Source organism: Gavialis gangeticus, unplaced genomic scaffold (assembly GCF_001723915.1).
Source record: "Gavialis gangeticus isolate Ggan-Ray unplaced genomic scaffold, GavGan_comp1, whole genome shotgun sequence".
Classification (NCBI taxonomy): domain Eukaryota; kingdom Metazoa; phylum Chordata; order Crocodylia; family Gavialidae; genus Gavialis; species Gavialis gangeticus.
This window is the reverse complement of record NW_017729034.1, coordinates 34,207,285-34,219,913: the sequence shown is the minus strand read 5'-3', so window position 1 is coordinate 34,219,913 and position 12,629 is coordinate 34,207,285. Positions and strand designations below refer to the sequence as shown.

The window sequence follows — 12,629 nt, the reverse complement described above, 5'->3', positions numbered from 1 at the left end:
GGCTGGCAGCAGGGTGGGATGTCAGCCTTCTAACTCAGGGCTGCTCCGACTTGGCTCAATGTGCTGCTGAGGGGCTGGCTGGGGCACAAAGTTGCTACAATGTGGGGCTAGCCAGCAGGAAGTCCCTCCACTGTAACACCCTCATGCCCCAGTCAGGCCTGGTCACTGTCAACCCACACGTTTTGGTGAGTGTACCTACTCTACTGTAGGATCATACTTGTCCTGGACAATACATGTTCCAAACTCCCTGCTGCAGATTAGCCCAGCTGCTGGCTCCACACAGGAAGCTCCTGGGATAGGCCCTCCCCCAGGAGTAGCTCCTATTCCGACTAATACTGGCCTGTTTGTTTCCCTGCAGCTAGCCCTAGCACAGCTGCTAGTCCCACGCAGCAAGCTTAGCCTGCTGCAGCATCCCCTTAAAGTAACATGAGCTTCTGGCTCCCTGTTACAAACTGCAAACAGCATATATGAGTCTGCAGCCTCTAGAAACATGGGGCAGTCCAGGGAGAATAAAACTGTTAAACAAAATAATCCTAGAAATGACCGGGGATCAGGCCTGCCCAGCCCACACGTGAAGAAGGCCTCCTTGCCTGAATTTCAGGCCTACATGCTTGAAAGGGGTGGGGGTTCACCCACCTGCCCCATCACTCTTTCTCCTTGTCCTACAAAATGTGTCTCATGGATCAGCCTTCTCTTCATGAAGATCTGGATGAGTTGTAAGTGGGCTGAAAGGGAATCTAACAGTTCCTTGGCATTCAGCCAAAACTATCTGGAATATCCAACTTGGGACTCTGCTGCCATTCATGCCACCTGGCTGCAGGAATATCCCTTTGAAATGGATTTTTTAGGTAGCTGCTACAGTGAAGCAGGCCTAGTAGCAAGGCCCAAAAGAGTCACATTGTCAGGAACCTGGAAAGGGATGAAGTAGGAGAGATACTTCTTTACGTAGCAGTTTCCCCCACTCTCACTTCCTATTTGGAAGCCCGAGCAGCAGGTAATGCAAATCAATCATTAAAGCCATAGTAATCCCTCCAGGTAACAACTATATGGCTCTCATTCCAGTTTATGTTGGTATCCCTACAAGAAGATGCCATGTCACAGCCTGTAATAAAAACCACCAAAACTGATGAGACCGCCCACTCATTTTCATCTACTTGAACCACTAGTTTTAAGGTGGTGTTCCAAAGGGCAATACCAAACGACATCTTGTTGAGGTCTAACAACATTTACTAGCTATAAATTTGATTGATTCATACCTAGCTTTCATTCTTAAATCCAGTCCAACATTAAGACTCTAAATGGATATAAAACATTGGAATAGGCAAAAAGAAGTGTCAATCATCATTTTCCTCATTGCCATTTTTACCCATGCAGTCTTCAAAGAAAAGAAGAACTTTAATTGTGTTAATAATTAAAAAGGCCTGTAGCAGACAGCTTGGATTTGCTTTGGAGAATAACAGCATACTTATAGTTACAGTGCAATATTTTGCAACCTGCAGGGTCTAAATTTCAAGATTAAGATAATAAATGTAGTAAATCACAAATAGAATGAGGATGGGAGTCAAGTTAATTATATGATTTAGTGAAGAGCTATAGAGACAGTGCTTTGAGAATTAGCATCTGTCAATCAACCATTCTAGTATCAATTATGCATATATTTCTCACCTAAAAATTGCAACATGAAACCTAAATGCAACTTTTAAACGCCTGAATCTAAAATTGGAAACCAAAATCAAATAATTCTGATCCTCTACAAAATCTGTTCTGAAATGTCTATAACACAGGTACCACACAATACTGTATGCTTAAGACATACATTGTCATAGTGATGTGAAACCAGTGACAATGTGATGTGCTCTGTGTAGCAATCCTAATTTATGGAACAACATCCTTACCTCAGTTAATCTATAGGAGTGTGTGACAGGGTGAGAAGTCCACTCTGTTAAGCAACACCAAAAGAACAGAGAACAATACTTACCATGCCGGCGAGTCCAACCTGGGGAAAAGCCGTGCCAAGAGCCCTGGATGGTAATTAGCATGATCAGCTGGGAGAGCTAGCTGTGCAGCGAATAGAGCCCTTGACTTCAGGAGGGCCAACTTCAATGAGTTGACGAGATTGGAAGGAGAGGCAATGCACTTCCAGAGAGTAGGGGAACTAGGTGTCCAAGACAAGTGGTTGTTCCTTAAGGAGGAGATCCTCCGAGCCCAAGGGGTGACAGTCCCAATGCATGTCAAAGCAGGCAAGAGTGCTCAAAAGCCCCCTTGGCTCACCAAAGGCATTCAGGAACATCTGAAAGCCAAAAAGGAGGCATACATCCAGTGGAAGGGGGTGGGGGCTATCACCAAAGAGGATTATACCTCCATAACAAGAGTCTGTAGGGAGGCTGTTAGGAAGGCTAAGATGCAGATGGAACTAGGGCTAGCAACAAGGATCAAGGACAACAAAAATTCCCTTTTTAAATACATAGGGAGCAAAAAGAAGGCACCAGGCAATGCAGGGCCCCTGCAGGATACGCATGGCAATCTGGTGGTTTCACCAGATGAAAAAGCAGACCTTTTTAACAAATTCTTTGCCTCCATTTTTCTGAGCAGGGACCAGGACTTCTCCCCCACTGGGATACAGGACAGACTCAGGAGTGACTCCACCAGACCTAGGGTCAGGGAGGACCAAGTTAGGGAACTTCTGGAGGGTCTGGACATGTTCAAATCAGCAGGTCCAGACGCTCTCCACCCCAGGGTGCTGAGGGAATTGGCAGGAGTCATCGTGGGGTCCCTGGCACGGCTTTACGAACACTCGTGGTGCTCTGGCCAGGTTCCAGAAGGCGGCCAATGTGGTCCCCATTTTCAAAAAAGGGAGGAGGGAGGACACAGGCAACTACAGGCCTGTTAGTCTTACTTTGGTCCTTGGGAAGCTCTTTGAAAAAATTATCCAGGAGCACATCTGGGAGGGACCAGCAGGCGGGAGGATGCTCAAGGGCAACCACCACAGGTTCATTAAGGGCAGGTCCTATCAGACCAACCGGATTGCCTTCTATGATCAGGTCACAAAATCCTTAGACGCAGGTGTCGCGGTGGATGTAGTCTTTCTGGACTTCCGGAAGGCCTTCAACACTGTCTCTCACCCCATTCTCATCAAAAAGCTAGGCGACTGTGGCATTGATGCCTACACAGTCAGATGGGTCACAAATTGGCTAAGTGGCCACACCCAGAGAGTGATGGTGGATAGGTCATATTCAAACTGGAGGGAGGTCTCCCAGGGCTCAGTCCTCGGGCCCATACTATTCAATTTCTTTATCAGTGACTTGGATGAGGGGGTGAAAAGCACCCTGTTCAAATTCACTGACGATACCAAGATTTGGGGCAAGGTGGGCAGGCTAGAAGGGAGGGACAGGATACAACTGGACCTGGACAGGTTACAGGGGTGGGCAAATGAGAATAGGATGGTATTCAATACTGACAAGTGCAAGGTACTGCGCTTGGGCAGGAAGAACCAGCAGCATACCTATAAGGCTGGGGAACTCCCTTCTTGAAAGCACACTGGCAAGAAGAGATCTTGGAGTCATTATCGTTTCTAAAATGAACATGGGCCACCAATGCAAGGACGTGGTCAGCAAGGCTAACCACACCTTGTCATGTATCCACAGATGCATCACAAGCAGGTCCAAGGAGGTGATCCTCCCCCTCTATGCAACACTGGTCAGGCAGCAGCTGGAGTACTGTGTCCAGTTCTGGGCACCACACTTCAGGAGGGATGTGGACACCATCGAGAAGGTCCAGAGGAGGGCCATTCACATGATCAGGGGGCAGCAGGGCAGGCCCTACAAAGAGAGGCAAAGGGACCTGAACTTGTTCAGCCTTCACAAGAGAAGGCTGAGAGGGGATCCAGTGGCCGTCTATAAACTTACCGGGGGGACCAGAGCGGATTGGGTGAGACCCTGTTCCCCTGAGCACCTCCCAGAATAACAAGGAACAACAGCCACAAGTTGATTGAGAGTAGGTTCAGGCTAGACATCAGGAGGCACTACTTCACAGTCCGAGCAGCCAGGATCTGGAACCAGCTTCCAAGGGAAGTGGTGCTGGCTCCTACCTTAGGGGTCTTTAAAAGGAGGCTTGATAACTACCTAGCTGGGGTCATTTGAGTTTAAAGTTAGTAGGGATCATAACAGCCCTGTATTCATTCCTGCCCAGGGCAGGGGGTCAGACTAGATGATCTGCTCAGGTTCCCTCTGACCCTACTTCTATGAAACTATGAAACTACTCAGGATGAAACCCAAGGGAACGCAGATAGACAACAGCAAGGGACCAACCAAAGGGACTTGGGAGAGAGTCCCAAAGACTGACTTACCTGCGGAGGCGGGGAGATGAGGTGGCTGCAGCATCCAAGTCTAGTGAGTGCGGGCAGCCATTCCAGGGACCTGAAGGAAAGAAGAGAAGGAGCTGAGTGCTTGTGTGAGTTTGGGGCATTGACCCAATATGACAGCCCTGAAAGATAAGGGCTGAGATGAACTGTGGGCCGGTCACCTTGGGACTCATGTGGAGAAGAACAGGGTAAGTGACCAAGCGCAAGTAACTGGTCACCTAGAACTGATCAAGGCAGTCCGGAGACTAAGACTCCCACAGAAGAGGGCTGATGCGAGTAAAATCCTAACATCTCGTGTGGTAAGGGCAGGGTATGGGATGGTGGAGCCCTGTGAAGCAGAGCCAACTTTCTAAGTTACAGAACTGACGGCATCCTTATCTCCTAGGACTGTACTCATCTTCAGTTCCTTCCTTTTTCCATCTAAGTTGTGGTGGGTGAATTTAAGGAGACGAGCTGATCCAACATGAGAGATGGCAGTTTTATTTTGGAGGACACAGCTAATCTTCCACAGGGTGCCTGTACACGTGTGGGGATGCTGCTTCAACGTGCTGTAATTATAGTGCATCGGAGCAAAATCGACTAATCAGGTCTGCTGGAGCATGCTAATTAGCACACTCCAGCAGCCTCTGCATCTCATGTATTCAGTGTCCCCGTACTTCAAAATGGTGGTGGGGGCACTTTAACTAAAGATCATTTGGTGAGCTTTAGTCAAAGCGCCCCCGCTGCCATTTTGAAGTGTGGGATGCTGAATACAGAAGATACTGCAGACACTTTAATTAGAGTGGCTCTGAGAGCACGTGTAAAGATGACCTAGGAGTTTTATTATCAGTTTCATCACTGAAATAAGCCTTATACTGGTTAAGTGTTGGTTGTAGAATTCAGTCCTTAAAATGTGCTGAACATCACAAAGAGTAAATCCAGCAGCTTTATACAAAGCTCCCAGTGACTAAAACGGCATTTTGTCCCCGAGTATGGACTATAGGCTCCATTTAATTTTCAGAGGTCATATAGCAAAATTCCTGGTTCTGCTTTGGGAGAAGTGCACTGCAACTACACAGATTGAGGGTAGGAGGAGGCTGAAAGAAAGTTGCCTAGGTTCATGTGTTAATATTTCCCCCCTCACCCTGGGTGCATTCACAAATCCTACCAGACCCCAATACAGACTCTAATCCCCCGGTGGCAGCTTGAACAACAACAGGTTTCAACATTAGCCCTGCTAACTTCCACAGGACACCTCCTGGATTACTGTACTGATCCCAATGAGAAAGGGTATAAGACTGGCTCTGAAACATTCAACACTATTTCATACAGCTGTTAATCCATAGATAGTTGCAATCTAGAAACTCCCCTGTATACTCCATGTGCACATCAAAGCAATGCAAACCAGCTTCTCTCCTGAGTCACCCTGCCTGTCTTGGGAGGCTCCTTTCTTTATCTTTTGGTTTCATGCCACATCAAGATCATTCTGCTCACCACACTCAGTACAACTTGCCTGGGGACAACATCCAGAAAGGAGCTGAGTGGGACACTTTTGCAGCATGCAGCAGCAGGGAGAAGGGATCAAGATGGGAAATTGACTGAGTTGTTAGATTTCACCTAGACAGGACCTGCCAAGGCCTCTGCACTTTCCAGTGATCACATCACTACGCAGCTCTTCATTGCCTAGCAATTGTCCTCTTCAAGGGCCTAGCTAAGGGAGGACTAACCACTCATCTACTGCTGAGCAATACAAAGAGCTCCAATGCATCCTTCACCATTCCAAAACCCTCTGAGCTGTCTGGTCCCAAAACAAAACCAGAATAGATTTAATGTCTAGAAGGATTTGTCCAAATGGATAAGCATACGTGCAAACAGGGAACTGGGAGGAGGGAAAGACAGTCTCACAGCCATATGCTGGATAGCTGGAATAAGGTACAAGCTGGACCTAGACAACACAAGCACAGGGACAAGCATGAGGCTGTAGACCAGACCATGATCAGGCTGGAATCTGCCTCCAAAGACTGCCACCACCCAGGCCTCCAAGAGCAACTCCCTGCCCCAGAAGTTTCAGTTCTTTAATTAATTGTTTGAATCAGGTGTGCCTTGGCTCATCCCTTCCTAGACCTATAGACTCTCTACACAAGTGGGTTTTAAGCTCAAGGCACCCCTCATTAGGCTCAAGGCATGTCTTAGAAAATGCCAACGCTTTGCTTTTATTTGGGTTTTGACTATGGAAAAATAATAGAGCAATTCTTCTGCTACAGATTACTCTGAAAGACACAACTGGTCAGAGTGATTTTGGACCTTTGTACATGCCACAAAATTAGCTTAAATCCCCTTTTGCACTGCTGGCTGTTTACACTGTTAGTGGGATATTGAGCATTAAATGACTTCGGGATACAGCAAAATAAAACATGTCCAGGTTGTTTTAGTTTGCTACCTTACAGTCATGGAGGGAAGCGCCAGGCCCCATGCAGCCCAGGGGCTGTGCAGGCAGCTCGTGCAGGCAGCCTGGCAGCAGCCCATGCAAACAGACTCCACTGAAAAAGAAAAAAAAAAAGTGGCAAGCTTGATTTTTCTTTTTTCCTCCCCAGAGCCAGACCTTCCTGCCCGACCTGTGCGGGGGCCTGGTGTTTCCCTCTACAACTGCAATGCTCTCCAGGACTGCCCAGGCTGGGTGCCTGTGGGCAGGTGCTGCCTGGGGGGTACCGCCACTGTCACGGAGGGAAGCACTCCACCCTCCCTCCCCCCTGCAGCTCAGGGACCACTCAGCTCTCTGGTAGCTTGCCTTGCCTCTCCCTCCCCCCACTGCCTTCAGAGAGGCAGGTAAGAATTGGGTCTGATCCTTGTGTACATGCTACGGGGGTTTACTTTGCCCTAATCTGAAGTAGTGTTTTTAAAAACCCACCTCTTCAATTTAGGGAGAATTAAACTAAAGTAAACCCCCATGGCATGTACGAGCAGCCTTTTGGACACTGGATTCCTGTTTACAGAAAGCTGCTTTTCTCTTGTGAATCATGTGTAGGTATTTGCACACCTAATAGTGCTAATAAAGTATGGCACCCCGTGGCACTCTAGAAAAGTGTCTTGCAGCACTCCAGGATACTTTGACACCTTGGCTGAGAATTGCTGCTCTACAATTTCAGTCTAACATTCACTTCTGTTTCAGTCCATGCTTGTTTCAAAAAATAAATGAATAAATCAGGGTTTTTTAAGAGGGAAGGCCAGGAGGTTGACAGTATTGTCATACGTGCCTGTGACTGTATATATGATTGACAAATGCAGTCATTAAAGAAGCCCCTCCCAATCCTTTCTTTTCATACAACAGCTGTATGGATAGAGCTTAATCTGCTTGAGCAGGGAAGCTTTAAAGATTGTCCCTGCTCATTCTAAATCCAGTCCTGCAGGTGTCTAGTTTCTCAAATCAGGAATGAAAACTCTGTACTAATTGGGAATGTCTAAATTTTTTCTGACCAACACAAGGTGAGAGAGGTGATCACAGATTGGGCTGGTAGAAAAATGAAACAAAAAATGAAACAAAAGACACATTAATTAACAACCAATGTTTCTATTACAGTAAAACTTGTCTTTTAAAACAGAACAGTCACTTTTAGTGTTGTAACTGTTGATCAACAAAGTTCCATGGTTATAGTAGCAATGAAAAGAGTTAGTAAAAAGTCTTTCTTCTCTGGTCTTAACATTATTTTTCTTTTTTCAAGTTTGATGAAAAGGAGGTGCTCTGCACGAGGAACCACTATAAAAAGGTATTGATTTGAGACACCCCATCTACTCTTAATATTATATATTTTGCACCTTTTAAGGAGTTGGATTTAACTTTTGACCTTCATCAAAGAAAAAAGCTTATTCTCTAGTGTTGATTTAATATACAGCCTGGCCTCATTAACACCACTCCCCAACCCAGAGCCTGGGGAAAAATTATCAATGGGCCATGGTCAGCCCTACCTCATCTTCAGTGTGATGTCAGTTTACAGAAAACTGGTCCCAGCACTCCACTTCTTAAGCCTTTGTTTGAACAAAAAAATACAAATGGCATTAGCAAGCTCTGGCCATTGTTAGCCCCCCCCTTGTCTGTGGGCGCTAGTGCAGCCCTGCTGTTCTCCTGTTCTGAGTAGAGTTCATCTGAAGTGCTGGAGAACCATGCCAGCAGACTAGCAATCCAAAGCCAGAAAGGCTTGACTAAGGATGTAGAGTAATGGTCAGCAGAAGTGTGTTTATTAGTGTGCAACTGAGAAAGAGTGAGAACAAAGATCACTGATGCCTGCCTTTTGTTTGGAGTCTCCAAGAGTCTGAAATCTGCAGATTTTAATGAAAATGAAATTAGTAACAGAAAAGAAACTCTGTAACAAGGACAGTTCCATGCTCACTGAGTGTTACATCACTTTGACCAAAAAAATGCTTAGGTTGTGGACCACATGTTATTCTGCTGTAGCTTATATAGTAGGCAATTGTTGATCTTTCTGGATCATGGTGTATGATCACCAGGATCTCTGATGTGTATGCCTAGGCAGGAGTGGAGGCTGCCAGGACCTTGCATCTCTCCTTCAGTCTACTTAAGACAGAATCCAAAGGCTGGACCAAGCCTGGACATTCATTGCCTTAATGGCTGTAGTTATATGCATTCAGGAATCAAACCCAGGTCTCCCTTGTGGCAGATAAGGATTCTACCACTGAACCACAACAGCAGGTTTAGCTTATATAGGTTTAGTACAACTAGCTAAATTATATAAGCCACCTTATTTCAGAATGGGAACAGAATTACAGTAGTTCATCACGGAGGAGTAGACTGTAGGTTGCTATTAAAACACTTTAACACTAGGATAAGCAAAGCTACTATCTTACCCAGGCACTTTCTGTGATGATTGATTACAGCTGTGGACACAGAACACCTACACTAGTGTAATTCACACTGGTTTAAAATTAATGTCATATTCCATGTGGTATCTTTACACTGGACAGAAATGCACCAAAATTAAAAAAAGACAGACACATGCAGCCAAGAGGGCATTCTGCTCAGCAGCAGGTAGACACAAGTAGCCTACAACTCATACCCTTGCCATTCCCCAGAGTCATTCCAGCCCCCAAGCTACCAAAAGCTTCATACCTCTCTCAACCATCTTACGTAGTATGGCCCAAGGGGTTGTAAATTACATATTTAAAAAGTCATATGCATGTAAAAAGGACCGTGGCTAAGGCCCTTGAACACAAGGCCTTGGTCTTGGGAAGCCAGCAAGATAACCACCAAGCTACAGCCACAAACTTTCAGAGTCTCTCCTGCATCAGCCCTTGCTGTAGTGCCAGCCTTACAAGAAAACAGCCCAAGCCTCAGACACTGATGTTTCTCCTCCCAGTCCCAACACCAAGCCCAGGAACAACTGGGCACCCTAATCTACTGGGCATTTTATATGATGTGGCCAGAAGGGCTGTGGCTACCTCAGGGTATTTTTTAAAGCCACATGCAGCCAAAGGGCCTTCTACCCAGCAAGTTTCAGCAATGGAAATCTAGGTTAGATATTAGGAAATATTCTCTCACTAAGAGGGTAGTAAAATGCTAGAATGGGTTACCCGAAGAAGGTATGAAATCTCCATCCTTGGAGGTTTTTAAGACCCGGCCATTCAAAGCCTTGGCTGGAATTATATAGTTGGGGATGGTCCTTCTTTGAGCAGGGGGTTGGACAAGACGGCCTCCTGATGTCCATTCCAACCCTAATTGTCTGTAAGTCTATAAGCAGAAGTAGGCTCCCTTCAGCTGCATACATCCACTGAGGCATTTTGAGCAAGGCAAAGGATGTCATCCTCCTGCCCTACTTAGCCTTGGTGAGAACATAACTGGAGTACTGCATCCAGTTCTGGGCATCACACTTCAGGAAGGATGTGGAGAAGCTCAAGAGAATCCAAAGGAGGGCCACATGCATGATTAGAGGCCTAGAAACCAGGTCATATGAGGAGATGCTGAAAGACTTGGGACTGTTCAGCCTGGAGAACAGAAGCCTCAGAGGGGACTTGGTAGCAGCCTATAAGTGTTTGGGGGGCATACATCAGGGGGAGAATCTATTCACCAAGGCCCCCCCCAGGATGGACAAGAAATAATGGGCACAAACTGATTGAAGATCACTTCAGGCTAGACATAAGGAAAAACTTATTTACATGCCTAGTGTTGAGGGCTTGGAACAGGTTCCCCGCAGTGGTAGTACATTTACCCACCCTGGCGATCTTTAAAGTGTCTTGACGCCCATCTTGCTAGGGTCATCTGATCCCAGCAGTCTTTCCTGTCCAAGTGCAGGGGGGCTGGACCTGTAAGATCCCTTCCAGCCCCTAACAACTATGAAACTATGAAATACACAGCCTTCACCCCAAAGCCCTGCCCTTGAGCTAGCAAGCACCAAGGCTGAGCACCCTCCTGCAGGACACCTTATGTGGTAGGGCCCAGGGGACCATGGCCACCGCTAAATTAAAAAAAAGAAGTCATGTGCACCCAAGAAGAACCTCTGCTCAGCAACAGCAGGGTATGGGCAGCCTCAAACTCATGACCTCTGACATTACAGGCCCAAAGCACAGAGGCTGAAGGACCTTCTTTTTCAGACTCTTTGGACATATCTACACAAGACATTTACTTCATAGTTGACTAATTAGCTGCACAGTAAATATCTTGGCATCTACATGTGCACCCCTATTAGGCCCAAGTAATTTAATTTATTCCTCAGCAGGATAGTACCTGTAAATCCTGCTAGGGAGTAAAAAACATCAGCAGCATGTGTAGATGCTGCCCCCGCTGCTAGGGCATGAGGATGCTTCAGTGAGGGGGTTGACTGCCAACTAGTCCCATGCTGAAGCACCTTTGTGCTCCAGCCAGCCCCTCCACAGCATGTTGAGGTGGGGGGAGCAGCTCCAGACTGGTAGGTGGACTCCCTTCCCCAACAGGGCTATTCCAACCTGGCTTAGTGTGCTACGCATGAATAAACTCTGGAGCTTATTGCTCCAGAGTTTATTGCTCCCAGGCACACAGTCAACCAGTGCACCTGAGAGCAGTACATTCCAGAACAATAAGCTCCAGAGTTTTACTCAATGCCCATTAATTGCTTGTGTAAATGCACTCTTTGGGTACAAGAGTTTAGTTCAATTGGGTAAAGTTCAGCCACTAAGTTTAAGCCATTTGAAATTCAAACAGCTGAAAACTTTACAAGCATGCAAAGTGCTACCTTCATGCCTTGCAGATAGCTTGCAGTGCTAAAAGCACCCAGCCAAAGCATGTAGGCCAATGTGTTTTGTAAGCTGCTCTAAGCTCAGACCCTGAGTTACCAGGTAGCAAAGCCGCATATCCCTTTTCACTGGGCACATCTACACAAGACATTTATTAGGCTGGAGTAAAGTAATTTACTTTACTTGTATTTACAAATATTATCCTGCTGCAAAGTAAAAAACTCCACAGCAGTGCATGTGTAGACACTGCTCAACTGGCTGGGGCACAAGGGTGCTTTAGTGAGAGTGCTACCTGCTGGCTAGCCCTGCACTGAAGCTCCCTCATGCCCTAGCCAGGCCCTTGGCAGCACAATGAGGCGGGAGGAGCAGACCTGAGCTGGCAGGCTGAGCCTCAGGACTCCCTGCCAGCTGGGGCTGCTACTCCCAGGTTCCATGTGTTGTTCCTAAATAAACTGCAGAGCTTATTACTCCAGAGGTAGCTGCTCCTGGGCACATGTTCCAATGGTGCACCCAGGAGCAATCAGTTCTGAAGCAATAAGCTCTGCAGTTTATTCAGGCGCCGTAATTGCACATATAGATGTGCCCACAGGCAACTTATATAGCATAGCCCAAGTGGTCACAGCTGCCCCAACATTAATACCCCCCCCCAACAAACAAACCTCGTGTAGCCAAGGGTCTTAAACCCAGGAGTTTGGCCAGTCAGTTAACCAACTACTGGGCTACAGCTGCAGAGCTTTTTTGGCTCTCTCCCACTCCACCCCAGTTGAGCTAGGATTTTAGTCTCCATTATATTCCATTAGGCTCCACTATATTCCACAACATCCCCAGGGCTGTCTGTTCCAGTGTTTCACCACCCTACAATTTAGGAAGATTTTTCCTAATATACAGCCTAAATCTTTGCTGCCAATTAATATGATTACTTTTATTCCCCCACCCCATCCATGGGTAATAACCAGGGATCCTGGTTTTCCCTGATTAAAATAAATATATAAAATCACAAATTCTCTGATAAAACCCCTAAAACCTTAATTAAAATTAAAGGCCCCCCACAGCCCCTTGGCCCTGCTTGTGC

General features: G+C 46.5%; 1 long non-coding RNA gene across 1 annotated transcript in view; it reads right to left on the bottom strand.

The window, feature by feature from the left end:
• Nucleotides 1-2,257: 2,257 nt before the first annotated feature.
• The window catches only part of LOC109304748, a 20,496-nt gene continuing 10,124 nt past the window's right edge, over nucleotides 2,258-12,629 (bottom strand). Inside the window, exons 2-3 of the long non-coding RNA XR_002099459.1 lie at nucleotides 4,346-4,415; nucleotides 2,258-2,290 (exon numbers count right to left, since the gene is read on the bottom strand). This is a non-coding gene — a long non-coding RNA (uncharacterized LOC109304748). The remainder of the gene's footprint in view (nucleotides 2,291-4,345; nucleotides 4,416-12,629) is intronic.